This window comes from Culex quinquefasciatus, chromosome 2, assembly GCF_015732765.1.
Source record: "Culex quinquefasciatus strain JHB chromosome 2, VPISU_Cqui_1.0_pri_paternal, whole genome shotgun sequence".
In the NCBI taxonomy this organism is placed as follows: Eukaryota; Metazoa; Arthropoda; class Insecta; order Diptera; family Culicidae; genus Culex; species Culex quinquefasciatus.
This window is the reverse complement of record NC_051862.1, coordinates 19561315-19582535: the sequence shown is the minus strand read 5'-3', so window position 1 is coordinate 19582535 and position 21221 is coordinate 19561315. Positions and strand designations below refer to the sequence as shown.

The 21221-nt window shown below is 33.3% G+C and overlaps 1 protein-coding gene across 1 annotated transcript in view; it reads right to left on the bottom strand.

Annotated features, from left to right (window-relative positions):
• LOC6051224 (tetraspanin-2A) overlaps window positions 1–21221 on the bottom strand; it is a 108195-nt gene that overhangs the window by 15074 nt on the left and 71900 nt on the right. The gene's annotated exons all lie outside the window — the stretch shown is intronic.

The window sequence follows — 21221 nt, the reverse complement described above, 5'->3', positions numbered from 1 at the left end:
ATCACCAAATTTTTTTTACCGTGTATCATTTTTTTCCAGTGTAGTCCATATCTATACCTACAACTTTGCCGAAGACACCAAATCGATCAAAAAAATCCTTCGAAAGATACAGATTTTTGAATTTTCATAAATCATTTTTGTATGGACAGCTGTCAAATTTGTATGGAAAATTATATGGAGAATTTAATGATGCAAAATGGCTTCTTTGGGCATACCGAAGGCACCAAAAAAGTTTCAGTCGGATTAAAAAATACAGAAAAAAAAATGGAATGACCAAAACCTGAGAGAACTGCTCCTCTTTTGCCTTCCTCACTTTACTGAGGAATGGCTATAAAATCACTCAAAAAATGAACTTCTCAATTAGACCTCCTTAGACCCACCTTCATGTATACCTATCGACTCAAATTCTGAGCAAATGTCTGTGTATGTGGTGGGATGTTGATCAAAAAATTGTCACTCAAATATCTCGACATTCGCTAAACCGATTTTGTCCGTATTGGCCGTATAGGTAATTAAAAGACCTATCATAAGTTGTAAGCACATAAGTGCCCTGCAATATGAAGATCGGACTACCCAATCTAGTCGTATGAATAATGAGTCAAATTGATAAAACACTGAAAAACACCGCCTTTTGTGTCTATTTTGGATAGCACCCTTTAAATGTGAGGAAAGCACAAACCACTTAAGGGTGGATTAAGTAACGTTTTTGAGTAATATTACATAAAAAATGTGTAAAAATGTGAACCTGACGACTATTCATCAAAAACTTAACCATTTTTTTGACACAAAATCTGTCACCATTTCCTTATGAATATTACCAATATTTTTTCTGTGCTCCCAAAATCCGTATTTTTCATTTTCAAGTATTTTAATGTGTTTTAAGAAACTAAAAATGGCATTCAAAAGTATGATTTTTGAAAAAAAAAAAACCGTGATTTTTTGGGAAAAAACTTAAATATTGGCAAACTAAACTTTAAAATAAATTTTTAAATGCAAAATGTAAATGACAACCATATATAACTATTTTTTTTTGAATTCGCAAAGCCAGAAAATTAATTTTTGGAATTTCTGTAAGCTTTTTTGAATTTATTATGTGTCTTTTACTAATCAAATATTAATATACATATATTTTTCAAATGTGTTAACTTCGATATCATATTTGGCCATCCTAAACTCTATTAAAAGTCTAATTAAAATCGAAGACCATGTAACTTTTTTTTTATTTAAAAAAGTCTTGATCATTAACAAATTTTACTAGCCTTATGATTTTGCGTCCAATATTAAAAATGTGATGTTTCAATAGAAAATAAAAAAAAGTAGGATAAATGTTACTTTTTGTGTGAAATAAAATGAAATTAAACTTTGTTAAATTAATGGTATAATAAGTTTTGATATTAAGCTTTGAGAAATGACCCATCGATCAAAATCATGAATATGTTCCAAATCTAGTAAACTATAAAACATAAAATACCCTTTGTCGTTAGCATGACATCTTCATCATTTTGAGCAAGATATTCAAAATTGATCCAAAAATGATCAGAAAGTTATCAGATTATTAGAATATTTTAAGCAATGATCCAAAAACATATCGTAAATAAATTAGTTAAATCACTGACAATGATTTTATTGCAATCAGATATTTGATAAGGATAGAATAATAATCACAAAATAGTGGCACAGCTTTTAATTTCATAAGGCACTTAATAAAGACTCATCACCATTTTGGCGTTCGAATACAGCTTCTACTAAAAAATAAATATCTCAGTAATTGAGCAGCAAGCTTCTTTATTTATTTTTTTCAAAATTACTCGTTCAAATAGTGAAAATTGGTAGATTGGATGGGGGCCATTCACAAACCCCGTGGACATTTTTTGTGGGGAGGGTTAGTTCGGTCGTCCACATATTTTGTAGGGGGAATCTGAAGTTTCTAAAAAAGTATTTACGTGGTCTATGGATGGCCCCATGGCAACAGAGCCTTATGAACCTAACAAAGAAATAAAACTTTAATCTATCAGCAGAAAGTTATAAAAATTAATCAAAAAAAAAAATAAGAATATCTTCAAAAATTAACAATGTGTAATCAAAATATTTTTTTAAGGTTTCGATACTTTTAAAGAATTTACTAAGAAATATTTAGAAAAAGTTCAGACTATGCTCAAAAAAGACACATATAAGGGTGATTCTCTACCAACTCACAGGGGCGGTACGACCCCTTCCATTTTTGAACATGCGATAAAAGAGGTGTTTTTCAATAATTTGCAGCCTGAAACGGTGATGAGATAGAAATTTGGTGTCAAAGGGACTTTTATGTAAAATTAGACGCCCGATTTGATGGCGTACTCAGAATTCCGAAAAAAACGAATTTTTCATCGAAAAAACACTAAAAAAGTTTTAAAAATTCTCCCATTTTCCGTCACTTGACTGTAAAGAATTTTGGAACTTGTCATTTTACGGGAAATTTAATGTTCTTTTTGAATCTTCACTAACCCAGAAGGGTCTTTTTTTCATTTGGAACAAAATGTTTCATTTTAAAATTTCGTGTTTTTTTCTAACTTTGCAGCATTATTTTATAGAGTGTAACAATGTTCTACAAAATTGTAGAGCAGACAATTACAAAAATTTTGATATACAGACATAAGGGGTTTGCTTATAAACATCACGAGTTATCGCGATTTTACGAAAAAAAGTTTTGAAAAAGTTGGTCGTCATCGATCATGGCCATTCATGGTCACCCGCGACAGACACGGACGACGAAACAAAGAGAAACGCAAAAAGTAATTTTTTCAAAACTTTTTTTCGTAAAATCGCGATAACTCATAATGTTTATAAACAAACCCCTTATGTCAATACATCACAATTTTTGTAATTGTCTGCTCTACAATTTTGTAGAACATTGCTACACTCTAAAAAATAACCCTGCAAAGTTAGAAAAAACACGAAATTTTAAAATGACAAATTTTGTTCTAAATGAAAAAAATTACCCTTCTGGGTCAATGTAGACTCGAAAAGTACATTGAATTTCCCATAAAATGACATGTTCCAAAATTTGTTAAAGTCGAGTAATGGAAAATGGGAGTATTTTTAATACTTTTTAAGTGTTTTTTTTTCGGTGAAAAATACGTTTTTTCGGAATTCTGAGTACGCCATCAAATCGGGCGTCTAATTTAACATAAAAGTCCCTTTGACACCAAATTTCTATTTCATCACCGTTTCAAGCTCCAAATTATTGAAAAACACCTCTTTTTTCGCATTTTCAAAAATGGAAGGGGTCGTACCGCCCCTCCGTCACGAGATATCAAAAAACGGACCTCGGATTCGTGATCAGGGACAAAAGTTACCCCTTAGGACAAAGTTTCACGCAAATCGAAGAGGGGTCGGGGCAACTGCTGTGTGAGTTGGCGGAGAATTACCCATAAATGATACTTTTGTGCCATCCAGTGTAATCAAATTACGTACATCCTACGTCAACTCCACGTGCCGATTTACGGAAACCGTTTCATAGCCATCCACACTAGTGAGAACAAGCAACCGCTCGGTTGATGCCGTAATGATTAATTAATTAAGTTTTCCCGAGAATTTATGAATAATGGAGCCACGCAACCAACCATGGTCCCACATGTTGCCACCAGCGAGGTACAATTTCACCAACGATCGAATTCATTAGCTTCGCTCTCTTCTCCGAGCACAAGAGTGGGACACCGAGCAAAACTGTCCGTCGGACATCCGGAAAAAAAACCCTCAACCGGCCAATCCGGCAAACCAATCAGCGGTGATTCAAATCAAAACGGTTGGCAAACACGTCGTTTTCAAGATTTTTCCGACTTTTATCCCGTCCGACTCGGCCGGACGAAACCTGGGTGAGAATTTCTCTAAATCCCTTCCTATATCTCGATGATGATGGGACAAGTACCTGTAGCCTGACTTCGGTACGAACGAAAAAGGGGTGACCACGACAACGATTTGACTGGCGACGACAACGACGAGTCATGAAAAATGGCTGGGAGAAAAAAAATTCCAATCACATCACGGAAATTGGTTTTCATAACATCCGGTCCAAACCAGGGGGTTGAGGCTGAGAGAACGCACGGAGAGAAGTTTTTTTTTAAATGTCAGTTATTATTTTGAAAACGAAATTTCTACGACAATTTCCACATTTTTTCGCAGTGCCCATCAGCAAGAGAGGAAAAATGGAAGCAAAAATGTTCACCCAACAAGCCTTTACTATACCTCTTGCAGGCAACGACTCGGTTCTTGGGCTGTTCGGTTTTCTGATTCATTTGGTTGGACAATTTCTTGTCGGAGACCGCAGCGCTTCAGGTTATGGCATTCCGCACCGGGAAGGACAATCGTCACCGTCTGGAACCGTCGGGGGGTCGAGGTGGTGGGTACATAGAGAAACTCAACAGGGAAAAACAGCAGTTCATGCCATCAACCGGTGAGCTATTTTTGCGATTTTTCCTTGTAGGACGGGTTTGTAGAAGAGAAATAGGGTTACCAAACATTTATATCAAATTTCGAGTTTGAGTTGCAAAATTTCAAAATTATTAGAAAATCTTGTCATTTTTTTTCTATTTTTTCAGTGCTGTAAACGAAAAAAAAATTAAGACTCGATAACGATAACGATAGTTTAATTATTTAAAACGCAGTAAGTTCCAAACTTTAGTCCAGAGTCGATTATCCAAACCCTCGATTATTCAAAATTTCGATTAACCGAAGGATTGTATGGGGCTTCGATGCTTTGTATGGGTCTTTGGATAATCGAATGATGACCGACAACTTTTTTTTGAATTTATTGTATGGGTCTTTGGATAATCGAATGATGACCTACAACTTTTTTTAAATTTATTTTAGTTTCTTACTTTTAACATCGAATTCGAATTCTGCGACCCCATTTTAATAAAATCTGAATATATGTTTGACTTTTAAATTTAAAAATGCATTTTTATTATGTTATCTCCGCAATTTTGGCCGCCATCTTTGATTCAAGAATGAATTTTCAAAAAAAAAAATGTTTAGCTGATGATGGGAAAATGATTCTTATGACCATACGAAAATTATAGGCTAGTTTTGAAAATTTTCATTTTTGGGTCAAATCAGGCTTGAAAGGGTTAAGGTAGTGCATGGGTCATACCTAAGCTCAACCATAAAAAACAACGAAAATATTTTTTTTGTGATTCGATTATCCGAAGTGAAATTTCCCCGAGACCTTCGGACAATCGAGTCCGGACTGTATAAATAATCAAAATTGTTCAATGACCGTAATTTTCGAAAGTACTCAAATTTTAATGATTTGCATCATGGGTGTCAAACGAATTAAAATTTTTTTTTTGAATATACTAAAATTTTAACAAAAAATTTTTTAAAGAAAATACTCATATCATCAAAACTTGAAAAAGCGGGAATCAAAATAAGCGCATTTTTTTTTTTTTTTTGCTTTATTTGAGTGTTTTTTTTTTCGAAAATTCTAAAATTTTCACAAAATACAATTTTTCTAAAAAAAAATCAAATTTTCAAAATTTGCAAAACTTGATACACACGAAGTGAAATTTTGTATGCTTTTTCACGTTATTAGAGTTTTGTATTTAACTAAGATTATCACGAAATATCGTATTTTTTTTAAAATTATCTATTAAACGAAGCAAAATTTTGTATGCCTTTCACCATATTATTTTTTTTTGTAATATGCTGAAATTTTCACATAACACCGATTTTTTTCGGAAGTACTCAAATATTCATGATGCAATGTATCAAAACAAAGCGAAATTTGATTTACATTTTAAGTTTATTAAAAAATTCGATACGTTTAATTGTCATACTGCAAAAATACATTTTTTAAAAATTAAGGCATATTCGAACAAAAAAAAAACAATTTATATTTTTTTTTGAATCTTATAAAATGAAAAAGCATCGCTAATTATTTTGTAATTTTGCATTTCTGTATTTTTGTATTTTTGTATTTTTGTATTTTTGTATTTTTGTATTTTTGTATTTTTGTATTTTTGTATTTTTGTATTTTTGTATTTTTGTATTTTTGTATTTTTGTATTTTTGTATTTTTGTATTTTTGTATTTTTGTATTTTTGTATTTTTGTATTTTTGTATTTTTGTATTTTTGTATTTTTGTATTTTTGTATTTTTGTATTTTTGTATTTTGTATTTTTGTATTTTTGTATTTTGTATTTTTGTATTTTTGTATTTTTGTATTTTTGTATTTTTGTATTTTGTATTTTTGTATTTTTGTATTTTTGTATTTTTGTATTTTTATTTTTGTATTTTTGTATTTTTGTATTTTTGTATTTTTGTATTTTTGTATTTTTGTATTTTTGTATTTTGTATTTTTGTATTTTTGTATTTTTGTATTTTTGTATTTTTGTATTTTTGTATTTTTGTATTTTTGTATTTTTGTATTTTTGTATTTTTATTTTTGTATTTTTGTATTTTTGTTTTTGTATTTTGTATTTTTGTATTTTTGTATTTTTGTATTTTTGTATTTTTGTATTTTTGTATTTTTGTATTTTGTATTTTTGTATTTTTGTATTTTTGTATTTTGTATTTTTGTATTTTTGTATTTTTGTATTTTTGTATTTTTGTATTTTTGTTTTTGTATTTTTGTATTTTTGTATTTTTGTATTTTGTATTTTTGTATTTTTGTATTTTTGTATTTTGTATTTTTGTATTTTTGTATTTTTGTATTTATTTGTATTTTGTATTTTTGTATTTTTGTATTTTTGTATTTTTGTATTTTATGTATTTTTGTATTTTTGTATTTTTGTATTTTTGTATTTTTGTATTTTATTTTTGTATTTTTGTATTTTTGTATTTTTGTATTTTTGTATTTTTGTATTTTTGTATTTTGTATTTTTGTATTTTTGTATTTTGTATTTTTGTATTTTTGTATTTTTGTATTTTTGTATTTTTATTTTTTTGTATTTTTGTATTTTTGTATTTTTGTATTTTGTATTTTTGTATTTTTGTATTTTTGTATTTTGTATTTTTGTATTTTTGTATTTTTGTATTTTTGTATTTTGTATTTTTGTATTTTTGTATTTTTGTATTTTTGTATTTTTGTATTTTTGTATTTTTGTATTTTTGTATTTTTGTATTTTTGTATTTTGTATTTTTGTATTTTTGTATTTTTGTATTTTTGTATTTTTGTATTTTTGTATTTTTGTATTTTTGTATTTTTGTATTTTGTATTTTTGTATTTTGTATTTTTGTATTTTTGTATTTTTGTATTTTTATTTTTGTATTTTTGTATTTTTGTATTTTTGTATTTTTGTATTTTTGTATTTTTGTATTTTTGTATTTTTGTATTTTTGTATTTTTGTATTTTTGTATTTTTGTATTTTTGTATTTTTGTATTTTTGTATTTTTGTATTTTTGTATTTTTGTATTTTTTTTTTTGTATTTTTGTATTTTTGTATTTTTGTATTTTTGTATTTTTGTATTTTTGTATTTTTGTATTTTTGTATTTTTGTATTTTTGTATTTTTGTATTTTTGTATTTTTGTATTTTTGTATTTTTGTATTTTTGTATTTTTGTATTTTTGTATTTTTGTATTTTTGTATTTTTGTATTTTTGTATTTTTGTGTTTTTGTGTTTTTGTATTTTTGTATTTTTGTATTTTTGTATTTTTGTATTTTTGTATTTTTGTATTTTTGTATTTTGTATTTTTGTATTTTTGTATTTTTGTATTTTTGTATTTTTGTATTTTTGTATTTTTGTATTTTTGTATTTTTGTATTTTTGTATTTTTGTATTTTTGTATTTTTGTATTTTTGTATTTTTGTATTTTTGTATTTTTGTATTTTTGTATTTTTGTATTTTTGTATTTTTGTATTTTTGTATTTTGTATTTTTGTATTTTTGTATTTTTGTATTTTTGTTTGCATTTTTTTTTTTGCTTTCTAGTCACCCTGATGTAAATTCCTCTATTTCCGACGATGCATCACCAAACCAGGACAAAGAGAACAGAAAACCGTTGTCCTGTTCTCGAAATGTCTTGCCCAACTTGTCATCGCAATGACAACTATTTTTGGCGCGAAGGATTCCGTTTTTGGGCAAGCATTTTCATCGTGATGCATATTGTTGCATTCTGGAAAATCGGTTGATGTCCCAAATACTATTTCCGTTGAGGTGTTTTTTTTTGTTGGTGGGAAATTTCCTGATGGATATTTTTACTTCACTTTGCTCATTACAAGCTGTTTAATTAAATTTAAACGCTGAATATTGATGAATCGCCGAGCAGCTTGCCCCACCATAAGGCTCACCCGCCAATCAGCATTCTTTATTTAGCTCTAAATTCAATTACCGTCATGAATAAATATTTTCTTTCCATCTTTCCCCCCTTTCTGTTAGAAAATGGAAAATGCTTTAGTTCACACTTAACGAACACAGCTAAGCCATCGGAACCAACCTGCAAGCCAGTCAAGGCAAGGGTTCAATTACAGAAAACATAAATAAAAGTTATTTACATTATTAAAATTTCTCCCTCCTCCCTTTTTGAAAGCTCTCCACCAAGCTTTCAGTGCTGCTTCAGCGCTCCATCGCCGTGTGGCTCTTCATTTTCCATTCCGATATTGAATCCACTAGGGCAGGGTGGTTTAATTTCACCGTGGTCCCCTCGTCGGTGGAGGAGTTTTGTGGGGGTTGTATAATCACGACCCGATCGCCGATTCCGATGGTGGAAATTGTGAATAACGAACGCTTATGGGTTCGTAGTGGGCGAGGAAAGTAAGGTTTGGAATAAAGATTGGTTTGCACGGAATATTAAGATTATGTATTTAGTAGAATAAAAAATTGTTAAAGATAAAATATATTGAATACATTTTAAAATGTAATTTTTTTTGCTATTTTTTATTCTTTAATACTTTGTATTTTTCCAAAATTTACAAAAAAAAACTTTTAGGAAAAAAAATTCTGTAGGATTCAAAACAAAACTATTTTATTTAACTGGGATTTCTAGTCATCTCCTCCCACCCTTCAAGGATCAAGTCCTTGACTGCACTTTTAGCGCAATTTCCTTCGCGTAGAGTTTTCCCAACCCACCTCCATCCATTCTGCCCCAGTAAATACACCCCACTATGCACCCCATTTTTCATCATTTTTAGCCCGGTTGATTACACACTTGAACCAAGCTCCGGCAAAATTCCATCGATTTGCCTCCTATATCCATTTTTTTTTCTGTCCCCCCTCCACAAATAGTTGAACCTATCGAAAAGAGGTCAAATTGAATTTCTCCCCCCCTGGCTGGAAGGGAACCCCTTTGTGGTTTGGTTAGCGCGCGCACAGGTGAATTAAATTAGAGAGTTGGCGAGGAGCAAACTCCAAAGTGGATCAGGAATGAATAGCTCGCCGATGATGATGATGGAGGACTCTGCCTCTTGGTTGCTTCAAAGGGAAGTACTCGATGCAGCAGTGCATTGCCGTGATGAGATATTGAGTTGGATTGGATTGGGTGGGAGCTCATTTTGCTAGAGTAGAGTTGACTCAGAGTGGGGCACTTGGATGGGATGTGGATCGATTGCAAGAGTTGGGCACTTCAAGACTTTATTGAATGGGGCAAATTGGCATTGGATTCAGAAGCGTGCGCTGCATTATTGTGTTTGAATGGGTGCACAACAATTGGGTTCTGTTTGTTTACTCTGTTAAATGTTGCTTCAGAACGTATTTAACTAATTTCTCAATTTGTAGTAATTTGTAATTTGTTGTTTTTTTGTTGTAGTATTATTTTTTTATTTTCGAACAATTTCAGCATAAAACAGGAATTTTTTAGGTATTTTTTTATCGACCCTCTCCGATTTCAATGAAATTTTGTAGACATGTTATCCTACGCTTATGTAAGCCATTTTTGTGTATATGGAACCAGTTTTACTCGATGATGACTTTTGAGAAGGGCGTAAGTGTTTTAATTACTTTTGTATTAAAGTTAAGTTGTCAAGGACAAAATTGTAGGAAATTTGATGGACTATCCAAAAAAAATACACTGAAAGAAAAAACACGCGAATTTTATGATTTTTTGTTTTGATTTTTAAGTTTAAAAGTCAAATTTACTTACGATTTTTTTCTGTTCAAGATTTTTGTGGAAATAGCCTAAGATGTTACAAAAAGACTCATGAAAAATGCAGGATGGTGCAACTCACATAAAAAAAAAATACAAAAACCATTTACAGAAACGGTTTTTTGGAAAGTACTCTAAAAGTCAAAATTTTGAAAAACCAAATACGGGAATCGATTCTCCAGACAATTTTACATAACAGTCTCCATATCCGAAGTCCAAGCCTCGTGAAGTTACAGCGGGTTTAAAATTAAAAATGTCGAAAAAATTGACTTTTTGACAATTTCTATATGACAGACTTGATTTTTCTATGTAAAATTATCATTTTTTGATAATTTGGCTCAATACTGAAGGTAGATTCAGATTCAGTGAGCAAAATGACATGGAAAAACATGTAAATTTCCCCTTGAAAATTTGACATTTTCAAATGAAGATATCTCCAGTTAAAAGAGTAATATCCCTGTGTTTTTTCAGCGTTTGTAGTTCTAGCTCTCGAACGCAACCTGGCGCCTTAAATTTGGCCTGCGCTTGTTAAATAATAAAAATGTTTGTTTATCGAATATCGAAAAAAAAATCTTGTTTTCCCTCCGTATGACATAACGACATTTGGCGTCATCAATTTAACCTTAAAATTTGGCAGTTGTCTATACAAATCAGGGCTGCGGAGTCGGGTCATATTTCAAACGACTCCGACTCCAACTCCGACTCCGGCTTTCTCAGATTAGCCGACTCCGACTCCGACTCCGGCTCCGGCTTTCAACAAATGGTTGGCTCCGACTCCGACTCCGACTCTGGTCTACCAACTCTAGCCGACTCCGACTCCGACTCCGACTCCAGCTTTCAACAAATGGTTGGCTCCAACTCCGACTCCAACTCCACATATTTTTGAATGTTTCAAAAGTTAGTTAACTATTATTAGTTAATTATTTTTAATATATTGATAAATAGGATTATTTAAATACTCTCTAAGCGTCATGTTTTTCTCAAGAAAAATAAGTTAAGTATTTAATATACTTACTCACTCGCGTAAACTTCTTATAAGCTTAAATAGGAATTAGGGAATAGTTTTAAGACTCGGATTTAGGATTAAGTTAAATATCAAATTATACTGTCTCCGTACTCGCTGACGGCTAGATTCGAAAGAAACTTTTATTAAATAAAAATGCCTTTTTATACATGCACGATCTCGCACGATCGTTCCCGATCTCACTCGATCGTTGCGAGTTCATCCCGATCATATTCAATCGGTTTTACCGAACACGGTTAATAATTATTGATAATTTTATCTGGACACTACAAAGTAAAAGTAAAGTAAAGTAAATAAACGGAAAAAAAGTTTCTTGGTTACAAATTTTATACGTTATGGAAACAGAAATCCAAAAATATCTTCAGTTTTAGAGGCATTTTGAGAAGAACAGTTTTGTAAGTAAATTTGGATTTATTTGCTTAACCTCAAATTTGAAAAAAAAATCTTCAAAGCTAATAAATTTAAATATTAAATTGTTATTATTTAATGAATAATTAAAAGAAACCTGTCCTTAATGATCTTTTGAACAATAAAATTCAATTTGCTCACTTTCAGGCTGACATTTGTAAGAAGCACAGTGATAGGCACATTGTTTTTTAAATGACAATTTTAATCGAAACATTTTTTTTGTTTTTTTTTTTAAGACGTACATGGACATCACGCCATGGCTAAAGGAGCTTATTATTGCAAATCAATGTATCTAAACAATTTCTTTGTGGAAAGGACGCTTAAGATTTCCTTTTCAAATATCTGTGACATGGAAAATATTTGACCCTGGAAATTTTTAATTTATTTTAATTTTAAAATTTTATATACTTCAAAAAGGAGGCTCACGATACTTTGTGAAACCTCAAACGAAGCTTTATGAATGATCTTGCGCCTCCATCAAAATATATGAAAAACTTAAAATATAATAAAAAACAAATATCCACAAGTAAAATATTTTCTAGGTCACAAATATTTCATTTTTTTAAGGTACAATGACATGTAATGATTATCACCTTCCGTCATATTGGCGTGGGACATACAGTATGAGAAAATTCATACCAGTTAATAATATATAGATTTTGTTTTTTTTAATGTTTGAAAAATAAATTAAAATCCTATATTTTGTTCTATACATTTTTTATTAGTTTATTTTTGTACTGAATTCTTGAGATTTGTTCAACGATAATTTGCAACGATATTAAAATAGTTTACCTAAAATCTGAAATGTTTACACGCGGGCAAAAATAATCTACGGGCTTGCTGCAAAAAATGTTGTAAAATGTGTCATTTTCTGTAGCAATCCACTGTTGCAGATTTTGAGATATATTTTTCTTTTGGGTGTGATTATAATGTAATAACACAATTTGAGCTTTTCAATCACAATAAAAGGCTTCAAAAACATAATGGCATCTGATAAATCAATTATTAAAAATATAAAATATTTTTTTAAATTAAGCTGTTCTATAGGAAATACAGAACATTTAAAAATCATATTTTTGGTGAATTTAAGATGACTCCGGCTCCGACTCCGTCTCCGGGTTATCAGAAATCTTCGGCTCCGACTCCGACTCCGACTCCAGCTCTTAAAATTTAGCCGACTCCGGCTCCGACTCCGACTCCAGCTGTTCGAGTTTTGACGACTCCGACTCCGACTCCGACTCCAGGTCCCCAAAAAGACCCGACTCCACCGACTCCGGCTCCGACTCCGACTCCGACTCCACAGCCCTGATACAAATATTGCATGTAAAATTAAAATTTAAAAATTTACTTATGAAGGATTTATTTCACTGATTTGGTGGCTTAGGCAACATTGAAATCTATAACCTGATTTTTTGGGATTTAAAGAAAATAATTTCCGAGAAAAACACAATTTTTGATGCATTTTGGGAGTCTTAAAACACCACCTTAGAATAAAATTCCAAAACGCAATACGTTCTTTTACCACGTTATGATTTATTTTAAAAAGCATGGTTTAAAAAAAAACTTCAAAGAAGTCAAACTAAATTTGTGACTTTATTTTTCAATTTAAAATCAGATACGCAATCAAAAAGCACTTTATTAAAAAAACGGAAACTATATCGATATCGATGTACAAAAATGTTAATTTTCCTTTTTTTAAATGAGCATAATTTTGAATTTTTGCAATCAAAAATAACTTTTTTAAGGGGCTTGATATTTACACATGTTTTTTTAATTCGATATTAGTTTTTATTGAAGAAAAATTCAACTTTTGATCAAAAATCTTTTCTTAAATTTGGCGAAAAGCAAACTAACAAAAAATGAAAAATCTTTCCGGATGCTTCCGAATAGTTATTATTTTTCTTGGGAAATTTTCATTGTTGAGCCTTGGTAAATACCTACACTCAAATGATTTTTTTTTTTCAAAGTTGTTGAACCCTGATCATTCTTATTTTAAACGCATTTCATTCCAGCAAACATCTTCAATTTCTGAATCTTAAAAAATACGTTTGTTTCAAATGTTACATTTAGAAGCATAAAAATTTAAAACTTTTTAAAAATGCTTGTGGAATTTTCAAGATAATTTTACGATTTTTAGAATTGAGCAATTCTCTGCGAAATCGGTTTTGCTTTTAGATTTTTTTTTTTATCCGATTGAAACTTTTTGGTGCCTTCGGTATTCCCAAAAATGCAATTTTGCATCATTAGTTTGCCCATATAATATTCCATACAAATTTGGCAGCTGTTCATACAAAAATGATGTATGAAAATTGAAAAATCTGTATCTTTTGAAGGAATTTTTGATCGATTTGGTGTCTTCGGCAAAGTTGTAGGTATGGATATGGACTACACTGAAAAAAAAAGATACACGGTAAACAATTTATTTTTATTATTTATTTAACTTTCTGTCACTAAAACATGATTTGCAAAAAAACACAATTTTTATTTTTTTTATATGTTTTAGAGGACTTCAAATGCCAACTTTTCAGAAATTTCCAGATTGTGCAAAAAATCTTTGACCGAGTTATGAATTTTTAAATTGATTAAAAAAAATCCAAATATCGATCGCAAAAATTTTTCAACTTCATTTTTCGATGTAAAATCAAATTTTCAATCAAAAAGTTCTTTGTGATATTTTGAAAGATCGTTTTCAAGTTATGACCATCTTATGTTTTTTTTGAAAATAGTCGCAGTTTTTCATTTTTTTAAATTAGTGCAAATGTTTGCCCACTCTTGAAAAAATATTTTTGAATAGCTGAGAAAATTTTCTATATTTTGCTTTTTGAACTTTGTTGATACGACCCTTTGTTGCTGATATATTGTCATGCAAAGGTTTAAAAACATGAAAATTGATGTTTTCCTAGTATCACTCAAACAACCCAACATTTTCGAACGTCGATATCTCAGCAACTAATGGTCCGATTTACAATGTTAAAATATGAAACATTCGTGAAATCAATCCGATCTTTTCGAAAACAATATTTTCTTTTTTTTAAATCGAGACTAATATTTCAAAAGGGACAAATATTTAATATAACGCCCTTTTAAAATATAAGTCTTTGTTTAAAAGTTTTGAAAATATATTTTTGGAAAAGATCGGGTCGGATTTCTCCGTTTTTCTAAAATATTGTTTTCAAAAGTGGGTAAACATTTGCACTTTAAAAAAAAACTGCGACTATTTTAATAAAAGTTTTATTTTTCCCTTTTTTGACAAAAAAATCTAAAACCAAAATCATAAAAACTCATTATAAATAAAAATAAAAGCATAATTTTATAAAGAACATTAATTAACATTTTTTGCGTATTCAACTTGAAAATTCCATCTCGTGTTTATTATTTTTAATTTCATGTCCCTCTGCTTAAAATGCTGAAAACGTTAAAAACATTTTCTTTATCAGGTACTCAACTATTTTTCTTCTAGTTTTATTCCAGCGTTTCCTACCGATCATGGCTCAACGCTGAAGTTGACGACGAAGTCGACGATGGCGAGGACAGGCTGAAAACTGTTGCACCTTATTTTCCTCCCTTCCTTGGCAGGTCAAACGAAAAAATAGGGGAACAGCATCTAATTCCAGCGTGCCTCTAATGTTGGCAGGTCAGAACTTTGACATTCAATTAAAGCTAATTAAAAGCGTTTTCAACTGAAATCGAGTGATAAATAGCTCAATAAGAAGTGAGCAAGCAAGTTTCTATCAAAAGTTTTGCTAAATTAGTTCTTTAAATAGTGAAAATCAGCAAATTGGATGGAGTTAGGAGCGAGTGCTTAACCTGCCAAACATACGAGAATTTCCCCTAAATAAAGAAAAACTAGCAAAAACTTCTGGTCACTTTTCCTTGCATGGCACGGGCGTTCGGCTTGTTGCAGCACCATCAGGCGCGCACAAACTATTACAGACTGCCGGGGCTGGTCATAAATTAGGTTTAAATATGGAAATAACGGAGCTATAACGCAATAAATATTTTATTAGTTACCATTATTTATGAACATGGTGGTGTTTTTTTTTGTTTTTGCTCAGATGCAGTTTGCTCTAGTTTCTCCGAGTTTTTTTTTCTCTCTTCTGATTTCCTTAGGGGGAAGTTAACTGCACTTTCCGATAAGGGCGACGGCGACCATTTCTTGCCAGAGTTTATTAGGGGTTAATGTGCAAAGTAATTTCGAAGGAAATGAGGAAAATTTTACAATTTGCTGCAGAAAGTTAGTTCTGAAATAAGCCAGCTGATTTTTATTAGTTTTTCACTAAGAATCAACTTTTCAAACCTTTAGCTGTAACATTCACTGGCAAATTGAAACCAGGGAGCTCATCACAAAAATGGAAATCTGTCGAAACTAATAGGAAAACACTCAACATCTTACTTTCCCTTTTTGTCCTCTTCCACGCCATGCAACACGCAACATCATTTTTTCCATTTCACCCGGCCAAATGGCAACCTTTCCAAACAGGAAAAATGTTTTAAAATTCAAATTTGCACTCAAACCCACCGCCAAGCAAGTCTGATTCACGGGGTCGGATAATCCTGCCCGGCCCTCTTTTTCCTCGGAAACTTTGTTTCGCACCTTCACTTTTGCCCAACAAAAAAAAATCTAGAAAAAAGAAACAAGTTTCATCACTCGGAAAAGCCTCGGAATCCACCATTTCCAGTCCAAATCCAATTCTTTTCGACGAGCTTCACCCAGAAAAAAAATCTCTTAAGTGAATAAAAGTGAGACTTGAGACAGTGGTCCGGGCAAAAGAATCGAAAGGGTTTTGCCTCTAAGGACTTGGGGTAGAAATCATCGCACGCAACCAACCAACCATCATCGTGAAGGACTTCCGAAATCCTGCTCCCCTCAAATTGGATGGGATTCGCTTGGCTTTTCTGGAGTGGAGTTTTTTGGCGGGGCTTGAAGGGCAAGGAATTGGAAACCATTGGGTTTTATGTGGTTTGAAAAGTTGCTACTTGAAAAAAATGGAATTTGAGTGATTTCAACAGGTTTTGTACTTTGAATTGAAATATATGTATTTGATTATTCAATTTTTAATGTAGAAAAGTAAAATTTAAAAAATCTCGCTAATCATTTTTTGAAAAGTCATTATAATTACCTAAAGCTTTGCCGAAGACACAAAATCCATAAAAAAAAACTGTTTCCAAGAGACTACCTTGTAAAATTGTATTGAGGCTTGTGTAGGAAATTGATTATACAGTCATGCCTCGGTTTAGCACCGCATATGGGGGATGCAAAACCGAGGCGTGCATAACCGAGGCACAGAGCTTATGGGATTTTGGCTATATGGGAGACATTGGCTTTAATCGTACGAAAAATCATGCAAACATCAAAAAATTATAGTGTTTTGAAATCGGGATGATGTCAGCTATCCATTAAAATTATTATTTCATGAAAATTTTCACAAATCTGCTTTTTTTTCCTCTATTTCGAAAATGCTTTTTTTTCTCCAAAGAAACCAAAAATATATTGTTATTGCAATATGGGTTTCAAATGATCAAGTTTTTTTTTCAAACATTTTGGATGTAATAACAACATTTTTAAAAAATCCTCAAAATTTTCACAAAACTACGTATTTTCGAATAAAATACTCAAAATTTACGTTTTTACAATGTGTGTATCGAACGATCGGGATTTTTTCATACATTTCGAATGTAATAACAATATTTTTTTTGAAAATACTCCAAATTTTCACAAAACTACGTATTTCCGAAAAAATACTCAAAATTTCCGTTTTTACAATGTTGGTATCAAACGATCGGCAATTTTTCATACATTTCAATGAAATAACATTTTTTTTTTGAAAATACTCCAAATTTTCACAAAACAACGTATTTTCTTTAAAAAAATACTCAAAATTTCCGTTTTTACGATGTGGGTGTCGAAAGATCGGGATTTTTTCATATATTTCGAAAGTTATTAAAAAAAATGAAAATACTCAAAATTTTCACAAAACTACGTATTTTTGAAAAAAATACTAAAAATTTCCGTTTTTTCAATGTGGGTATCAAACTATTGAGATTTTTTCATAAATTTCGAAAGTTATTAAAAAAATGAAAATACTCAAAATTTTCACAAAACTACGTATTTTTGAAAAAAAAATCAATTGAATTATTTGATGCCCATATTGGAAAAACTGAAATTTTGAAAAGTTTTACAAAAATACGTAGTTTTGTGAAAATTTTGAGTATTTTCAAAAAAATATTGTTATTACATTCGAAATGTATGAAAAAATCCCGATCGTTTGATACCCACATTGCAAAAACGGAAATTTTGAGTATTTTATTCGAAAATACGTAGTTTTGTAAAAAATTAGAGTATTTTCTAAAAATGGTGTTAAATCATTCGAATATATGAAAAACATCTCGATCGTTCAATACCCATATTGTAGAAATTGAAATTTTGAGTATTTTATTTGAAAATACGTTGTTTTGTGAAAATTTTGAGTATTTTCTAAAAATGTTGTTATCACGTTCGAAATGTATGAAAAAATCCCGATCATTTGATACCCATATTGTAAAAATTGAAATTTTGAGTATTTTTTTCGAAAAAACGTAGTTTTGTGAAAATTTCGAGTATTTTCCAAAAAAAATTGTTATTATATACGAAATGTATGAAAAAACCTGATCATTCGATACCCATATTCCAATAACAATATATTTTTGGATTGGAGAAAAAAATGCATTATCAAAATACAGGAAAAATTCGTATTTTTGTGAAAATTTTCATGAAATAATAATTTTATTGGATAACTGACATCATCCCCATTCCAAAACACGATAAATTTTTGATATTTGCATGATTTTTCATACGGCAAAAATGTTCATGTTCATGTTCATGTTCATGTTCATGTTCATGTTCATGTTCATGTTCATGTTCATGTTCATGTTCATGTTCATGTTCATGTTCATGTTCATGTTCATGTTCATGTTCATGTTCATGTAACATTGGTTCCAAATTGTTTTTTTTTTGTAGAAAGAAAGTTTTTTTTATATGTGTGAAATCAACTAAATTTCTAGTGTTTTTATTTTTTATAGTTTGTAGTGGACTAGGTACATGCAATTTTTCATCAAGTAATTGTTAATTGAATCAGATTGACTATGTTCAACAGGCCTTGAATGATTTTAGAAACTTAAAAAAACCTTGATTTTTTCAAAAAAAAGATCTTTTTTTCTGAGCATGCAAAAATTCACTGCAAACTTAAAAGCCAAACATGTTCGAAAGGATTTTCCCTTCTGCCTTCGATAGCATAGTAATTTAAACTTTTCCTTTTCGGAGTGGGCAACAAACTGCACACAAACAGGCAGCACGATGTACACACTTGGACTTAGCTCGGTATCAGTCGATTGCACGCCAGAAGGGATCAGAGTGTGTGTGTGTGTGTGTGCTCCTTGTACGTGTGATTCCGACACAGTCTCAGCCGTGTCGTTTTCTAGTCGCTCTCCTAGAGTTTGGGAGATTTGAGGCAACTTCGAGCAACGGAAGCCATCCCGAAAAGGGGAGAGCAAGTTTGGAAAAGGGCTTAACGCTGTTTACTTGGAGCTTGGAGGGTGGCTTCTTCTTCTTGATTTTAGTTTTTTTTGTTTGTTTGTGTTTTTGTTTGGATTTTTCCTCCGATCAAGTACGGTCCGCATCGAGTGTCCTGGCACGAAATGTTTGCCGATGATGGGGAAGGGAACGGAGTACTTGCAGATTTTACGGTTGTTTACAGTGGCACACTAGCCTGGAGTAGAGCTGCGTGTGGGAGGACAATGCTGAGCGACGGGCGAACAAGGATAAGGCTTGGTTGAGACATTTGAATGCTGAGGGATTGAAGGTCTGGTGTGTGTGCGCGCTGGAGTGAAGAGTAGCTCCCGACCGTTCCGCCGGAATTCGTCGAAAAACCCGCGGTACCGTAGTGTCCCACGTCGCGAAGTGGCCGTATTTACCGTCGGAACACTGAGTGATCCAGACGCCGGTGAAATCCGTGCTCGCCGGTCGTTAATTTGGCTGCAATTAGTGCGCGAATTTGTGATCGGCCACGGGTCAAAGCCAACAGCAGAAGGAAAAAAAAAAAAAACAATGCACGCAGCCGGGCGCCTTTGAAAGAACGTCGTCGTCGTCGTCCCTCGACCACGTTGATCGTGGTGTACGGCAGTAGTGTAGTGTGGTAGAAAACGAACACAAGTGCGCGGCACGGAAAACGCGGAGTGTGCAAAATTTGTTTTTGAAAACGGAGAAAAGTTTTAAATTTTTTTTTGAGTATTATTTTGAATTAAAAAGTGAAGTGCCCCCCCCCCCCTCCGCCGCAACCAAGAACCCCCCCCCCTCCAAGAGCGTCTGTTCCCCAGGTTAGGGGCGGCTCGAATCAAGAGGAGTTTGAGTGTTCGCAAGCTGTTAGCGTCTGTATCCCAGGTCAGGGGCGGCTGACAGCAGCGGGTGTTGGAACCCCCTCTTCGAGCGCCTGTTCCCCAGGTTAGGGGCGGCTCAAGGAAACCGGTGTCCTACTCCATCGTCGAGGTAAGCGTCTGTTCTCCAGGTTAGGGGCGGCTTACAGCAGGTAGAGTTAGGACCCCCCCCCCCTCGAGCGTCTGTTCCCCAGGTTAGGGGCGACTCGAAACAGCGTCTGTACCCCAGGTTAGGGGCGGCTGATTGAAAGTCCCTGTGTCGGCGTGGGACTCTAAACAGTACCGGCACGACGGTCCTCCGGCGAGACAGGGGGTTGGTGATGGCTACACGCACCCGCCGTAAAACCGTAGTGCAGAGAGCTCCAGATGCGAGCCGATCCAATCGCCGACCCGATTTTCGGGGATCCAGGGATTGGAAACTCGGGACGTGGAACTGCAGGTCCCTCAACTTCGATGGGAGCGACCGCATTCTTCACAACGAATTGCGGGTCCGCGGTCTCGAAGTCGTGGCGCTGCAGGAGGTGTGCTGGACGGGGAAGGACCACCGAGAATTCGGTGGGTATACTATGTATTGGAGCGGCGGCAATACACACGAGCTGGGGACAGCTTTTATCGTGCTGGGTGAAATGGCGAAGCGCGTGATTGGGTGGTGGCCAGTCAACGACAGAATGTGCCGGTTGAGAATCAAGGGCCGATTCTTCAACCTGAGCATTATCAACGTGCACAGCCCGCACATGGGAAGCGATGCCGATGACAAGGACGCTTTCTACGAGCTTCTTGACCGCGAGTACAGGAAGTGTCCAAAACACGACGTCAAGATTGTCATCGGCGACTTAAACGCTCAAGTCGGCCAGGAGGAGGAGTTTAGACCGGTTATTGGGAGATTCAGCGCTCACCAGCAGACGAACGAGAACGGCCTACGACTCATCGATTTCGCTACCTCCCGAAACATGGCCATACGTAGTACCTTCTTCCAGCACACCTCCCTATACAAGTACACCTGGAGATCACCAAACGACACGGAGACGCAAATCGACCATGTTCTCATCGATGGTCGGCACTTCTCGGACATAATCGACGTCAGAACCTACCGTGGCGCGGACATCGACTCGGACCACTACCTGGTGGTGGCAAAGCTGCGCCAACGCCTGTCTGAGGTCAACAAGATCCGGTACCGTCGCCCGCAGCGGTATAATCTGGAGCGGCTCAAGGATCCTGAGGTCGCTACCCAGTACGCGCGGGAACTCGAAGCTGCGTTGCCTGACGAGGGTGAGCTTGCCGAATCCCCTCTGGAGGCCTGCTGGAGCCATATGGAAGCAGCCA